The sequence below is a fragment of the Mesocricetus auratus genome, unplaced genomic scaffold, assembly GCF_017639785.1.
Source record: "Mesocricetus auratus isolate SY011 unplaced genomic scaffold, BCM_Maur_2.0 Super-Scaffold_100015, whole genome shotgun sequence".
Classification (NCBI taxonomy): domain Eukaryota; kingdom Metazoa; phylum Chordata; class Mammalia; order Rodentia; family Cricetidae; genus Mesocricetus; species Mesocricetus auratus.
In genome coordinates this window covers 23,878,671-23,895,359 of record NW_024429198.1, presented here as the reverse complement: position 1 = coordinate 23,895,359, position 16,689 = coordinate 23,878,671, and the positions used below count along the sequence as shown (strand labels likewise).

The window sequence follows — 16,689 nt, the reverse complement described above, 5'->3', positions numbered from 1 at the left end:
TCTACATGTATTTCACCCGATCTTTACCTTGATCAAGCAACTTCTATGAATGGCTCATCAGTCCCTTAACAGTAAGTGGATTTTAGACCCTTAATTTGTACCTTGGAGGCAGCTTCTGAATACATTTATGTGGGAAAGGGGGAATTCTGGTATAAATCAGCACTCAGAAAAGCCATGATTGATGTAAATGAGAACAAGAATGGTCCCTTTAGAAATGAAATGACTATAATAGGGTGTCTTGCTCCTGAGCCAACTCATATCAGCAAAATGTAAAAGATATTTACAATGCTGAGAGCTAAAGACAGATCTGACACATGAAAAGGTAACTACAAATTCATTTCCATGAAGCTCTTACATGCATTAAAGAGATATAGCATTATAAAAAAGCTATTTCTAACCTCAAAGTTCAACCCTTACCATAGGAATGCAATACACAAATCAATATTTCTTAAATTAAAAGGCAGCTTCCCTTAATAGGTAACATAGAATATAAGGCTGTTCCATATTAAAATTCAAGAATCACCATGATACATCTTTACCACAGCCATCACAGCTATCCTATTCCTTTAAAAATACCATTTATCAAGCATTTGCTGTCATGGTTCTAATATATATGTCAGTATCATTGGACTTTTTCAGAAACTGTACTAGAACTTGGAAATGTTGATTCTGAGTAACTCTAAGTGCATATTATTTATATAATAATCATCTGGATCACTTCTTCAATGTATAAGTGATGCCCCACCAGAAACCTAAAAGCTCAGAAAAGATGTAGGCGTGGCTGAGTGTCTGCTGTAAACAATACGTTCTACAGTCCTTAAGTGCTATGAATGTCAGAATTACTAGGTAAGACATTCATTGCTGGTTTAGTGCTGATCCAAGCTTTGTTATTTTGCATATTAAGACCAGACAAACTTTAAAGGTGGCATAACCTCCTGAGTGTGTATATCATTATGAGAATAGAAAATATTCTCATAATATACTGGGAAGGATAGAGGCTTCCCCCCAAGTAAACTCTAGATCAAAGTCCTGAAACTTGTACACAAGTTTGGAGGATGTATTATCAATTAACTTTCTTCAGTCACGTCTTCTATACCATGTATTTAAATGTCATATCCTTATAATAGACTGAAGAGGACCCACAGGGACATGGGGATAGCCAGGCAAAGATAGGGACAAATACTGGGGTGAAACAGACACAAGCAAGTAGAAACCAAACAATCAGGATGAGGTTTGAGAAGAGGAATTTCCTCTTCTGTCTTGTAAGGCATTGTCACCTAGCTGACACAATGGCTTCAAACTTCTGCCCTCCAAAACTGTGAGAATAAATGTGTGTTGTTGTAAGTCAGGCAGATGTGGTGAGACATCATGGCAGCCTCAGAGAACTCTAATATTACTTTTTTGGCTGATACAATGAAATAATTGCTACTATCTCTACACTATAGAAGGCAGAAAGCAATCCAGGTATTGGTACTAAGACCTAGTATACAACAGGTCCTTGATATTCTTCAACATTCACCAATCTTTTTCTTCCTTTTAACAGCAGAACTTAGAGATGTTAAGGAATGTGACCACATATCTACTAAGAGTCTCATCTAACCTTTGAACTAACATGCACAACATGACAATGTCATGTCAACCCCTCATCCACAATTCAAAGTCACTCACTGGGGTGTGGAGTATGGATGCTTCTTAAGCTTCCTGGGTCTGAAGTCCTTGGGATCATCAGTGTCCTGCTGTCTCCCTGTGGGACACTGGGATACACATTGCCCCAGCCCATGATATGTATATGGTGTTACACAAGCCTCAAGGGAAGAAGAGGAGGGAGTCATTTCTTGCCCAAGCACACAGAATGCAGGTGAGAAATAAGGTGTTGTGGTGTGCAAACTCTGAAGTTGAAGTTTGATTCTTTAGAAGTCACATCACACTAACCATTAGAGAAATGTGCCATTGTTGGTGTTCACAGGTAGTTCTTCCTTCTTGACTAAACCCTTGCAGAGGATGGAGCTGGAAAAGAAGTGGCCCAAAGAGAAGGTGGGACTTTTGTTCATGAGGGGGGGTCTGTCTGTTCCTCTATGGTAATAGGTAATAGGTGAATCACTGCATACCATCACATGACCACATAGTTATTCTCTGGTTCATCTCTTTCTAAAGTGTTTTGGTTTTATGATGCCACAGAAATGAGAAAGAACATTTTATTATTATCATTTCTATTACAATAGAAAAAACTCCCACTATTGATGGTAATAGAGAAATATCCTCTTAGAAAAAAGTCATATTCCTTTGGGGCAGACAAAGAGCATTAATCACTTCAGTGGCTTCCTTGATTTCTTTCACACAGCTAAAATGCATTAGCACTAAGACTGATCACAGAGTGCAGACATCCCCAGAGGAACCTGGTTTGAATTTTGTTTCCTTAAGTGCATACTTTACTTTCTCTGCTCCAGGATTCCATGTAATTGCATGTTTTATGTGCTTCATTCCTTCCCTTAAGAAGTACTATAAGGTGGACCCATCTTTTAAAACAAAACTCCAAAAACAAAAAGTCCAAGTATTGATTAAATGATCAAGGAACAGGCCTGTGTCACAGTTTTTCTCATATACAGAGTTAGGGATTACCTGCAGTAAACATTCTCAATTGTATAAGTAAGTTTAGCACAATGGAAAAATCCATTTGTAGAAAGACATAATTCATTGTTGTAGACTATTAATTTAAGGTGTGTTACTTTTCTTTATGCTCTGGAACATTTGTTTAATGATGCAAAATGTGTTTGATTAAATAAAATTCACCTGTGGTCAGGAGGCTGGGTCAGCAACTAGCTGACAGGAAATGGTAGGAAGAAGCCAGGTGGAGAAAGGTTTATAAGGAGGGGCTCGAATGATCACAAGGACTTCTTGGAGAATCACAGAGGTGAGTTGGGTGAGCTGCTTGCTATTGAACCTCTCTAGGAAGCAGGATTCTACCTCAGCCTTTGAATCTTGAGTTCTTTAGTGTGTCAGAGATTTAAATAAGTTTCCTTAGTAGCTTTGAAAGAGTCACTTCCTGAGGGAAGAGAATTCCCTCAGGTTTCAGTGCGACTGGTAGCGGAGGAGTTGCAGTTGCTGAATAGGATAGCTGTAGCTTAAAATGCCGAAACGATTTTTAAAAAATCATTTTTTTCTCCATGTCACATGTGAGAAAACAACAGAATCGCTTCTGCAAAATAATGAAGTAGAGGACATTGGGACATTTCTAGCTAGCAACCAATAACTTCTATGATCTGCGGGCGTGAAGTGTGTGTTTCGCGAGACTGGTTTAGATGGAAGAGTCAACTAAACCCGCCTTGAAGGTGGTTTCCACCATTGTATTTTATGATGACCATCTCACCCACCTACAGGCCATTTCTAATAAAGAATAAACATGAAAGTTCAGAAGTTTTCTCAACGTCAGGAAAAGACACAGTGTAACCCATTACTACTGATACTTTCTCCCCGATGGGCCTGCTATAATATATTTTCTTTTGTGACTTTCAGATGCCCAAAGCATCACTCTCCACCCTGAACTGTGCGGGGCATTATTGCTCACAACTTCGTTCAAAATGAAATAAAGGGTTCAAAACTAGGAGGCTTTTGTTAAGTTTGCTTTGAAGCCGAGCACAGCACCTAAAACACAGGCCAGCCGAAGCGCCTCTAAAATAAATTGCTTCCAAACTAATGTTTGATTCTACCCTGCAGGGACAAAGATCCTCATATTGATGGCATCTGTGTGTCTTGACCCTGGCTCTAACAGAAAATATAGCTTTTAGTAGTTTTGTACACAGTACCTCACACTTGTAGGCAGTGATTGCAAAATTAAATGATCTTAGTCAAAAGCCTTTAAATACTGTGGGGATGATTTGTGTGTGGTGAAATGATGAGAAACTGGTCTGTTTGATGTGTGGTACTTTGCTATGGCCACTGCGGCTTTTTTATATGTGCATTCCACTTCCTAGTCTGTTAGGGCATATATCTTTTTTTTTTTACCCTTTCGTTACTGCTTGTGGCTTCTGTCCCTGAAATAGCCCCAGTTGAACATCACAGTCACAGTGTAGCTTTGAGGATACAGAAGGGACATGTCACCAGATTCCCCTGACTTTCACTATAGTTTGCTACTTGAAGGTTCCCAAAGGTTCATGTGTTAAAGATGTGGTCCCAAGCAGAAATTATGGAAAGACTGTGGCATTCTTGAGAGACGGTGTGTGTGTGTGTGTGTGTGTGTGTGTGTTTTAAGTCATTGAACATGACCCCACACAGGGATTGTGGGACTCTGGCCTTCTACTTTCTTTTGTATTATTAGTGTGGTTAGGAGTTTGCCTCGCCACATTTTCTCATTGTGATATGCTCAGTAATGAATTCAACCAACCACTGACAGAAACCTGCAAAGTTGGGTGCCCAAATAACAATTTTAATCTTTATATGTTACTTATCTCAGGTATTGTATTATAGTGATGGAAAGTGGATTTACCTAAGTGACAATATGACAAGGTTATCTACAGTCAAGTTCACAGAGCTGGGAGGTACTGTATCAAGAGTCCTGTTCAAGGAGTTTGTGTGAAAATCAATGGAGTCTTTGGCATGTCTGCTGTCTAACTGTCAGTTTCCTCATTTGAAAGATAGGGATACCTTTCTCATAGGGATTCATGAAAACTAAGATTCTAAAGAACCTAAGTCCACAGAACAGAGATGGGAACATAGGTTTTGGTATCATGAGGGATGTCTTGAATAGAATCCTGAGGAACAAACACTTGGGAAAGAATGGCCAACTCACAAAACAAAATGAGCTTCCATGATACATTCACATAGAAGTCAACTTGTCTTTGCTTGGGGACAGATAAATATTACCACATGACTATGTCACAGGTTCTGCAGAATTTATGCTTTCACCAAAACTAAAATAAGGACTAAAACAGGGGTATATGATTTAAAAAGAAAGAACACTTGCTTTTGAACTGTAAGTTTCTCCAACCAGTGCCATATAGACTGTCTCTCCTGGTGTTTGCCATTACTTTTGCTATAGTGAAAACCAGGATAATTTTCTGTTTTCAAAACCATATGAGAAAATATATAGGACTCAAATTGCTCTTATGAATTTCTTTAAGTTTGAGCCAGAAGCTAATTCCTAAGCTAATTTTGTTGGCATTGATTACTGACAAAATCTGCAAGCAGTTGATACAGCAAAGCACACATGATCCCCCAGGGTAGCCAGAGTAAAAGTTGCTCCTGTGTGTATCACAAAGGGCCACAGCACATGTGAGAGTGAGCCAGCTAGAGTTAAGCAAGACAGAAAAAGCATGTATGCCATTTGGGTTTAATTCCTTAGAAGTACAGATTCCAGTTTATCACAAACACAAAGAATTAGCCCAAGGCTCCATCATCCAAAAATGTGCTAGCTACACAAAAGCTGAGCACTTACCATGGGAAGGAAATGAATTCAAGTTTCTCTTCTTGAAATTAATTTTATAGTTTCAGAGTTGATTGTAGCTATATTACAAGAGGCATATTATGTACACTGTCCAATATTGAAAGCAGCAACAAATGATGTATTATGAAATATGAATTTCTCATGCTATATCTCCTTCCACAGATCCTGAGAATCTTCTCATGCATGGGCTAGAAATTACTTTTTAAATGATTTTACTAGTACACAAGGAATTTACACTATTTGGAGAACTCTACTTTAGAAAATAAAATATCATAGTATCTCTGCCAGTGAGCACTCCAAAAATTTGAGTATAGTAAATTGTAATTTTTGATCGCTAGGGTTCCTATGGTAAAGTGCAGTCCAAAGCATTTAATGAACCATTTGTGTAGTTTATGTGTTAATACTGTTGAACTGCACATTGCTACATGGATCAGTTAACATTGGCATTCTTTTGTGACTCACAGGCAGAGGTTTATTAATTTGAGCACTTTATTTTCTGATCTTTGGAGTTCAGAGCTCTCTGGATCTGGAAGCTGACTGCTCATGACTGCAGTTTAGAGTAGGGAGTGGGAAAAGAGTAGTAACTTTTTGCTGATAGATGCTCCCAGCAAGATATTCCAAGTACCAGTCCTTTAAGTCATCTTCACTGAAATACCTCAACTCCTGAGTAAAATAAACTTAAACTCCTGTTCTATTGTTTTCTCTGATTATGTGTATGAGTTTGAACATGAGTGTGATTCTTGAGCATGTGTGTGCATGTGTACATAAATCTCCCAGCTTTTCATTCATCTTTTCTACACACACATGAATATAGGTATATTCCTGTTATGAATATGTGTGTGTTATGAATATGTCAAAGCTGGGCACTGATTTGAATAATATGGTTTTGTTAGTATATATGAAGCTTATCTCTCTTAGATCTTCAGTGGAAATATATGCAAATAATAGTCTTCTATTTCTCAAGAGAGAAAAAGGTGAATAATAATATATGATTTGTAAAAATAAAAATTTATTTTTGACTTTTTATAGAGAATAACCCACGTGGCATCCATAGACAACAGTGGCCAAAGCTTTACAGTCTTCACTTCATGAAGGGTAGTAGCAGCCTTTGACTATATAAGCCACCTGAAATCATCCAAAGGTTTAATGAAAAATTCAATGGGTGTACAAATATTCATAGTTACCAAGGTCTAGAATACCAACAAACATAACTTATCAACTGAGCAGTGTATGGTACCTATATATCACACTATGGAAACCCCTACAGCAAATGAAAGGATGGCTTCTGAAACAGTGGGTAATGAATCTCAAATGACAAAGCTGCCTTAAAGAAGAAGTCATAGTCTTGAAATACAAAACTAAAGGACTGGAGAATAGATTAATGATAGTGAAATATTAAGGATAGGTAGGATGCAGGATGAGTGAGCCTTGCCATGATATAATTATTTTGAACTGACATTTGTGGTGTTAGAGTCTCATAGAACTAAGAACACACATACAAATCTCTCTCTCTCTCTCTCTCTCTCTCTCTCTCTCTCTCTCTCTCACACACACACACACACACACACACACACACACACACATCCGGGGGGTAGAGTAGAGAGAGAAGTACATTAAAATAGGAAATTGTGGATTATACCAATGTCTTACATGTTACATTGCAGAGGGAACCAGGCAAAGTTGCAAGTGAACTTTCTGTGTAAATTGTTGTATTTTCATGCACCTGTAACTATACACAAATAAAAACTGAAACAAAAGTGGAGCATGGTTTGACAATGCTTCATTTTCTTTCCCCTGAGTAGGTTTTTCTGTATGCAAGATGGTGTTTGATTGTTCTCCCATGTAATATAAAATAGAATGCAATGAAGGTTGGAGACACTGGGATAATGACAGAGAAAGAGATGGAGATGGGAGAACAGAAAAGATGGAGGGGAAAAGGGTGTTGTTCACTTGTGATTATCCTTTTGTTCTTCTTTCTTATCAGAGCTGAGTGGACCTACCCAGGCTCATTGATGCTTTGTTCTGCAAATTAGGTGTTATCTCTGCAACATAATGTACCAATCACACTGCCAATCAGGTGCAAGAACTGAGCTGTCATTGGAGAAAAGCTCATGTGTTATACCTTAGGTTCTCTGATCATCAGGACTCAAAATTACTGTCCATCCTCCCCCTAGGATTTCAAGGAAAATTTAAAGTGATATTTTGGTTTCATGTATTGGAGCTGAATGCAAGTTGTAGTGCATGTGCTTTAAATTCAGAAAATCTCACATAATGCAATGTATTGTGGCTCTACCAACATTTATTAAAGATGGGCTGTTGTCTGGTAGACATTCTCCTGTTCTTCCCACAGATTTGCAGATCACTGCAGAGTCCATGTCTTATAAACCACTATCTGCATGCCTGGAAATTGCCCCCCCCGTTGATTATTAACATATGTCCATTGCTTTCCATATATTTTGTGCTAAAAATTAAAATCACACATTTAAAACAAACTCCTAAATGTTTAGTATAGAAGATCTAGAATTGAAAGATTAGATAAGACTTTTTATCTTTTGCAGGTACAAACCAGCTGTTTGTTCTGAACTACTATGCTCATGAAGTAATGAAGATTTGAGTAAGAATTCCTGCTAAACCACAGTGATGCTTTGCAAAACGTGTCAAGCCTTTTACAGAGCCACAAATTAACACATTTTAAGATATTTAAAACACCTCTCTATTTGACAGTATTTCTGTTTATTTTCCATTATCAATGTCCTTTGATTCCCATAATCCCCATTGTCATGGCTGGAACTTTGTATTGTCTCCTGTGCAGTGGCACAGGGAGCTCTGTATCTAGAGGATAGGAGTGAATCTCTCTATTCAGGAGAGGACCAGGTGTGTGAGTGCCCACACACCCACAGTCCACAAACCACACACTCTAGGATTTCAGTGCTGTAGCACCCGAGCCAACCACTTTGGAACCGAACAGTATAAACAAAAAGTAACATCTATGCTGATAATGCTAAATTCTTACTTTTCTTTCCCTGTTTTCCTCTGACTACTCACATCTAGAATTTCAAACACATGCAACCATGCCTTATTTTTTAAATGTGGGTTCTGAGGGATGGATACTCATATTCTTTTTTTTTTAAGATTTATTTATTTATTACATATACAATGTTCTGCCTACATGCCAGAAGAGGGCACCAGATTGAATTGTACATGGTTATGAGCCATCATGTGGTTGCTGGGAATTGAACTCAGGACCCCTGGAAGAGCAGTCAGTGGTCTTAACCTCTGAGCCATCTCTCCAGTCCCAGATACTCATATTCTTGTGCTTGCAAGATAAGTGTGCTACCAACTGAGCCATGCCATCCCTCAAGTCCCTTAAATACCTTCAGTAGCACCTTTCCCCAAACCTTTTGTATACTATAGCTTACACATGGACTGGGCTTTGTCGATTATGACAACATGATGTGTGACTGATTGATGGCATGGCAACTAGATGACATGAAGTTCTGAGGGGCAGAGTACTAACAGAACTTCATGCCTCTTTTCAGTTTCACTGTATCTAGCTGCGCCTCCTTAGGCTGGTAGTGATTCTACTCCAATCAATTATGCACAGCATTATTGGAATTGATTTTCTAAACAGAATCTAATCAAGCAACCCCAGCTCAGAAGCTGCCAGAGATTGTCCACTGATGTGAGAGCAAACCCCAGCTCTTCTGAAGAGCCCTGGTAGGTCTGTGGAGACACCCCCAACCTGCCTTGAGGACCTTATCTCAGATGTCCATTTTCGGTATGTATGATTCAGTGAGGTATAGATGAGCCAGGCTCTGCATCTCTGAGACCCCAGCCTTGCTTTATCACGTATCAAAGCATATTGAGACACTTTGTATTCGGCTTTGATGAACTATGAGCTCCTTGAAGACAGAGATCCAGAAACTTCTATCTTGTAGCCCAGGAAACTTGGGGTTTGGGGACTGCCACTCATGAGTCATTGTGTTCAGGGGTGGGAGTCACCACAGTAAATACAGAGCAGAGCTTCCTCTCCCTAATTGGATCCTTTACTTTTGTTTTTGAAGAAGTCCATCTTATTTGGACACTTACTGGGAAAAAAAGGGAGTAAACCCTTCATTATCTTTGTCATAAAGCATGGCTGGAATAAATAATTAACCCACTGAGTAAAAGTTGTGATTGACAAAACCTTGTTGGGAATAAAATAGTTCACCAATCTGGCATGCTATGACCTGCCCCTATCACCCTAGGTGATCAATACTTTAAGAACACTAACTATACTTAACAGCCCCCCAATGGAATCATTTATAGCACCAGGGAATTTTTATTTTATATTTTACACACCTAAATTTACACAGCCATTTTTTTCTTTTTCTTCTGGTTCTTTAGCTATCTATTGAGAATTCCATACATGCATATATGATGTTTTGATTAGATGCACTCCTTCCTGCTGCTGTGCTCATGGGTGTGGGCTATCTCCTGGAAGACAAGTGATTATCCTTCCTCTAGCAGCCATTGATTGACAATGTATCCCCAGGTCCGGGTGAGACTTTCTCATATTCTCTCCGATCCAGGCTAGGACTTTTGTCTGGCTCGATCTTGCAAACGTCTTGTTCATGCCATCACAACTGCTGTGTGTTCACGCATGCCTATCTCCCTCTTCCTTTCACCAAGGCTCAGAGATCATCACAGAAGAGAAGGGGCAGAAGGACAGGAAAAGGCAGAGCCATTGGTGATGACAGCCATTCTCTCTTAATGTCTGTATATTCCTATCTAAATACCATTAGATTTTATCCTTCATTATTGTATGCCTTCTGCTTTCAGTTATGTTCTGCCCAATGTATAAACTTGAGCAAACTAATTTTCCCCTGTCTAATTAAGCCCATTGTAATATTTCACTCGTTCAAGCATCCTGTTCAATGAAACATTATTTTCACTTATCAGTGTTCTGTCATGTGTTCCTAGTGGCTTCTAATTGGGGACAATTAGAAGAAGATGATAAATGTAAACTCAGCAGTGGCAGTTGTCATTACCATAACCCTGCTCAGCCCCACAGGACTTCCTGTTTGTTTGAGACAACAGGGAACTCAGGATCAGATCAAGGCTTGATGAAGCAGCAGTACAGGAAGCACATAGCCCGAGAGGACATCCTTCATTTTAATTTGTTAGTTTAATATGACTTGAGAGGAAATCACAAAATACTCCTTACCTGAGGTGTTTAATGGTCCTAATGAACCTAGTGGGTGGTGTTGACTTAGTTCTTACCCAACTCCTTGAGTCTACAGCCCTGAACAAAATGTTGAAATGAGCCATCTGTGCAGAAAAGACACTGTGTGTAATGATATGCATGTATATGATGGTCTAATGAAATCTGTTGTTTCATACAGTAATTATAAGCAACTTAAATGAAAAGGAGAGTAAAGGGGAGTTCAGTGGAGGTGACTGAATTTTTTTGCATAAGTGAAATAAGGGAAGGGTCTCTAGGAAGTGGGGTAAGGTTAAAAGAGATAATTGTCAACTAAGTAGAAAATCGTGCCCATCCCCAGGGTCCAGGCCGCCTTCATTTTCCTTTTGTGGTCAGGAAGAAATAACAAGGAAATCAAATGTGACTTTTGTTTTCTTTTACTTGTAATTGATAGGCTTAATCTGATTTCTCTGCTGAAATATAAAATGATCCTTTGAAATTGTTGCATTAACAGAAAAACACAGACAAAATGGGGTGAAATGTTGGTATAGAAACTTTTGATTAGCATATTCATACATGTGAATGCATACGTGATTTTGAGAGCTCTCTCTCTGTCTCTGTCTCTGTCTGTCTGTCTGTCTGTCTGTCTGTCTGTCTCTCTCTCTCTCTCTCTCTCACACACACACACACACACACACACACCAGGGCTACACACAACAATAACAAAAACAAGACCATCCTTTTTGCCCTAATTTAGAATGGGGACATTTGGAAATGTCAGTATCTAACCCTAGGGTTAATGATGCACAGGGAATGAAATTTCAGTTTGTCTGGGAGGAATAAACTGTGCATAAGGGTCATACTTCATGTCTCTCATTTTCTTCCTTTGTAGAGATTCAATCAAGAACTCTTCATTCTATCAGAAGGGAGTGTATATTCTGTAGGGATGTGCAGTTGAGTTTACTTAAAGGCTCTCACAACTGTTTAAAGAAAAGAGTAAGCCTGTGCTATGTGTTAGAGTAGTCTGAAACATTTTTTTGTGAAGGCAACGGTATCCAGCAGCTTTTCTTTACTGAGATTAATCTACATAGCAGGGGATTTGTATGGACTCTTTCTTTTCTTTTTCTTTTTTCCTTCTGGGCTCCTTTTTGGAGGCAGGTGTTAAATTACTTGCATGCCTCTAGTTTGTGTTCAACAACTTAAAGTGAAAGGTGACAAAAGTCTTTGGAGGCAGTCTCAGCAAAGCCCACCATCAATCTATGGGAGTGTCAAGAAATCAAACAATAACTACTGATACTCCACAGCTCCTGGGAAGCAGTTAATCCGGACGAAACAAGTTTAAGTAGTCCATTAGACTTGCCATCCCCACAACTCCAGCCTTTAGGAAGAAACGGTCATTTCTCTACCTCCCCTGGAGTCTGGACTGGCCAGTGACCCATTTCTACTAATAAAAGGGAGGAGTTAGGAGTGGGGAGACTGGAACTTTTTAATTTCAAGCTTCTGCAGGCTGAGTCTTAGGAGATCTTCAGCTGCTGGTCCTTTTAATAAACAGAAGTACCTCTGAGACACCGGCTTCCATAGATGATGTTTGACTGCAATTATGACAACCATGCTATGAGAAAGCCCAAGCTGGCCAGCTGGAGAGACAGGAGCTGCACAGAGGCACACTGAGTTGGCAGATACATGAGAGAAATGGTCTTGAACTTTTCTTCCGAGATCAGCTGACAGAGTGAATGACCTTGGTTAATGCCACAAATGATGGGAGAGCTCCCCCCATACGCCCCACTTATATTCTCTGATCACAGCATCTGGAGCAAGCACATTTGTGTTCCTGCCCTAAGCTTGGGAAGGTTTGTTAAAGTGTAACTGATAATCAAAACAGTGTGCACAGAGCACAGTGCTCCTTGGCAGCCAACACTCCGTGAAACCGCTCAAATGACTGACTAGTAAGTGTACTAGTCAGACTGAATTTCTGCAAGATACTTTTATCAAGAAAAAGATGAGTGCAGAAACACTGGGTTAGGAATCATGTATTGTCTTCATTACATGAGTCAATCTTGGAATTTATTTAATTTTTAAAAGAAGCACTAGATGTATTCCATACTCTGTATTTCTGAAATTGAGATTTTAAAACAAAACTATTAAAGCGCTAAGTCTTATTACTTTGAGAAAATGTTCAGAATGGAAACAACATGGAAATTATAAAGAGACGATGATGACATGGAAAGTGATGTAAATTAGAATATATGAAGTGAGCTAAGACCTGGACTGGAAATTTTCCCCCAGCTTTCCTGCACCAGGGAGGACATCTGAGCACAAACATAGTTTGAATCAGTTCTTGAAAGAAATGGTGGGGCAAAGTCGAACGAAGAAAGAAAAGGAACTATACAGCAGCATCCACATGGCAGATTTACAACATAAGACAAGCATGAGAGAAAAAAGTAATGACTTATTTAAGTCAGTTTAGCATTTATAGATGATGTTACAGGTGGAAGAAAAGGACTGTGTAGATGTGAGATACCACCATGTTACCATGGTGAAAGGAATCACCTGGGTCACTGTTTCAGTCACACTGTGATAGTGGGGAGAGTCTCTGTCATGGGAGAAGCTAAATGACATGATGAAACAGCAGTCACAAAAGGCACAGAAATGTGGTTCTGCTGCAGGGCACCTGGCTCTAGATAATTCTCTGTATGTGCAGGTACACATTTGAAGCAGTGTGTATCTTAGGCACTTCTATAGAGAAAGCAGTTGCAATTCTTAATGTAATGAAAATTTACAGGGGGTGATCGCCTGTAAAGTAACATAACTGTGTGTGTATTCCACATCAAATTTATATAGGAATCATATTTATAACACAGTCATTTCAGCAGTAAACATCAATATTACAATAATTCACAACAACATCAAAGTGCCCAGTATCACTAGTTATCATAGAACTCGACACTGGGAGCAAACTAAGGTATTGCCTTACATGTAGTTGGAGAATAATATTCTTAACTTACTTTTTCTTTATTCTTTGTGTCTTTCACATCATGTCTCTTGGTCTTACCCATCCCCTTCCCTCACTCGACATCGATATAGTAAGTCACAAAGAAACCCTTTTATCCACAGATATTTACATGCAGGAGTTTATCTCAAAGAGCCATTGGTCTTGTTAAAGGTCCCCGGTCTCTGCTACACCATTGAATCTTGGAGCTCACTGGGACACTTCCTGGACATCCCTTTGTTGCGCTGTGACATAGAGATCTTGGATCCAAAATTCTGTCTATGCCTGTACTCCAGGAGATCACAGATGGGGTAGATGTTGGGGTGGGCCAACATAGAACTGTGGTTCTGGGCCTGGGTAGGTATGGGGTTTGTGAGCCCACCAGCTAGCTCTCTGAGGCACCAGGGTGAGCTCTCAGCATTGCCCTGGCTAGCTCATTCACTCCTTGCAGTGATGAGCAAAGGGGCAGGGCCATTTCTCCCTAAATCAAGTCCTCAGAGTCAGTTCTCCTATACCTACACCTTCAGGGCCCACTCTACTGTGTTTCCATGGCAAGATGTAGGGGCCACTCTTCCAAGTGCTGCACCTGATGAGGAGCAGAGACAGCTCTCCCAAGCTCACAAGGTCGGAGCTGGCTCATTCACACCTCCTGCAACAGAGTCAGCTCTACTGTGCTGCCCAGGTGAGGTGCAGGGTCCACTTGGCCAAGTGCTGTGCCCCCTACCAGCTGCAACACTCTGGGAGAGCAGGCCTGTCCCCTCACCCGGGGAGCACGAGAGAGTAAGTTTTAAAATTAATTCTTCTGTGTTTTTTTGAGATTATAATATAATTGCATCCTCCCACCTCCATCATTCTAAACCCTCTTTTCAAATTCAAGGCCTATTTATTTTACAACCTGATTGCAGTTTCTCTTCCCTCCTCTCCACCTATTCCCTCCCCTCTCCTCCTCTCCACCTATTCCCTCCCCTCTCCTCCCCTCCACCCTTCCTCTATCTACTCCCCCTCTGTTTCTGTTCAGAAAGGGGCAGGCCTCCCATGGGTATCAACCAAGCATGGAAAATTGGCATATCAAGTTTTCATGGCCTCTTTTTATTAACTACACACACACACACACACACACACACACACACACACAATGACAATAGACATGCTAATGTGTTCAAGGGGAAGCCTAATAGGCCTCAACCCTACAGGAAGAACTAAAGGCAACTAAGTAATGCTGAGAGTAGGAGAAACAGTCTTCCCTAGGGAAGTGCACATATATGGCTTATCCGATACCAAAGGGTCATCCCTGGACAGTAATTTCCTTTTATTTAAAATAAAATTATTTTTCATTTTACATACCAACCCCAGTTCCCCCTCCCTCCCCTTCTCCTGCCCCCACCTGTCCCCTTCCTTGGGGAGTCAACAAAGTCTGGCATACCAAGTTGAGGCAGGACCAAGCTCCACCCCCTTGTATCATGGCTGAGCAAGGTATCCCATCATAGGTAATGGGCTCCAAAAAGCCAGTCATGCACCTTGGATAGGTCCTGGTGTGTCACTGCCAGGGTCACCCACCCCCTGCTCCAATAGATCAAGTCACATATCTGTCACCCGCATTCAGAGCACCCTGTTTGGTCCCATGCAGGTTCCCCAGTTGTCAGTCCATAGTCTGAGTTCTCACTAGCTTGGGTCAGCTGGCTCTGTGGTTTTCGCTATCATGATCTTGACTCCCCCTTGTTCATATGACCCCTCCTCCCTCTCTTTAATTGAACTCCAGGAGCTCATTTCAGTGCTTGGCTATGGGTCACTGTGTCTGCTACCATTGGTTATTGGATGTAGGTTCTATGATGACAATTAGGGTCGACACTAATCTGATTAAAGGGGAACACACATTCAGACACCCTCTCTACTATTGATAGGAGTCTTAGCTGGGGTCATTCTTGTGGATTCCTGAGAATTTCTCCAGAACCAGGTATCTCACTAACCCCACAATGGCTCCCTCTAACAAGATATCTCATTCATTGGTCTCCCCCCTTCCCTCCCCTAACTTGGTCCTCTTGATCCCTCATGTTCCCATCCCCCATGTTCCTCTTCTATCCCTCTCCTAGTTTTCCCAGGAGATGTTAACTACTTTCCCTTCCTGGGGCCCTTTGGAGAGTCATTTTTAAGAAGACTGACATTATCAATCTTAGCAAAGGTGTGAAGCCACCAAAATTCAAACAATTTGTTATGGAAATGTAAACTGCACAAAAATGTGAGGAATTGGCAGGAAGTTTCTTTGTAAATGAAAACTACACCTGAACCCGTGGCTGAGTGATTCCAACCCAATAAATTCTATAAGGAAGCACAAAAGGGAAAAAAGATCAGTCGAAGAATGCACCTTTATTCATAACTTTCCCAAAGTGGGAAGATTCCCATTGTTTATCCATAAGAGCATAGATAAGCAGAGTGTGATCATGCAGTGGAGAGTTACTTCCCAAAGGGAAAGCTACACAGGACTGCAGTGATATGTGGCAGCCAGGAGGCATCTCAGAGCTGCACAACCAGTGGAAGAAACCTTATAAATGGACACCAGCCATCTGTTACCACGCTGTCCCTCACATTACAGATTTAAACCTTGGGAACCATAAGTTCAAATATAGTCTTCTTCCCATAAGTTGACATGGTCATGGTGCTTTATCCTAGCAATGAGAAAGCAACTAATAGAGTGCTCTTAATATTTGTGTGTTTCCTAATATGTATATGGTACCACAAAGGGGAAAATGGAAAATAAAGACTAAAGTCCAGTTATGGCTACATGTGAGGAAACGTTTAGGAGAACTATACCAGTGTCTATGATGCTATATAAAATGTAGCAACAAATAACATCCAGAGATAGATAGACAGATGAACAGACATTTGATCAGCTAAGTGTATTAAATAGCAATGAGAAAATGCAATTGCTGAGTGTGTTTAGTTCTTTTCACAAATTCCTGGTTAAATTCTTTTAAATTGTCCCAATAGCTAACATTCCAAAATAAATGTAAGAAATTAATTACTTCCAGCATGGTTAAAATTCCTGGATTTAACAAGGTATGTCAAAAGGAACAAGTTTTC

The 16,689-nt window shown here is 40.2% G+C and overlaps 1 protein-coding gene and 1 long non-coding RNA gene across 6 annotated transcripts in view; one reads left to right on the top strand and one right to left on the bottom strand.

The window, feature by feature from the left end:
* Ctnnd2 (catenin delta 2) overlaps window positions 1–16,689 on the bottom strand; it is an 814,201-nt gene that overhangs the window by 388,051 nt on the left and 409,461 nt on the right. The window lies entirely within an intron of this gene.
* LOC110343664 lies at window positions 8,902–10,759 on the top strand. The gene is made up of 3 exons (XR_002385973.2): window positions 8,902–9,218; window positions 9,827–9,980; window positions 10,112–10,759. It is a non-coding gene; the product is annotated as an uncharacterized LOC110343664 (long non-coding RNA).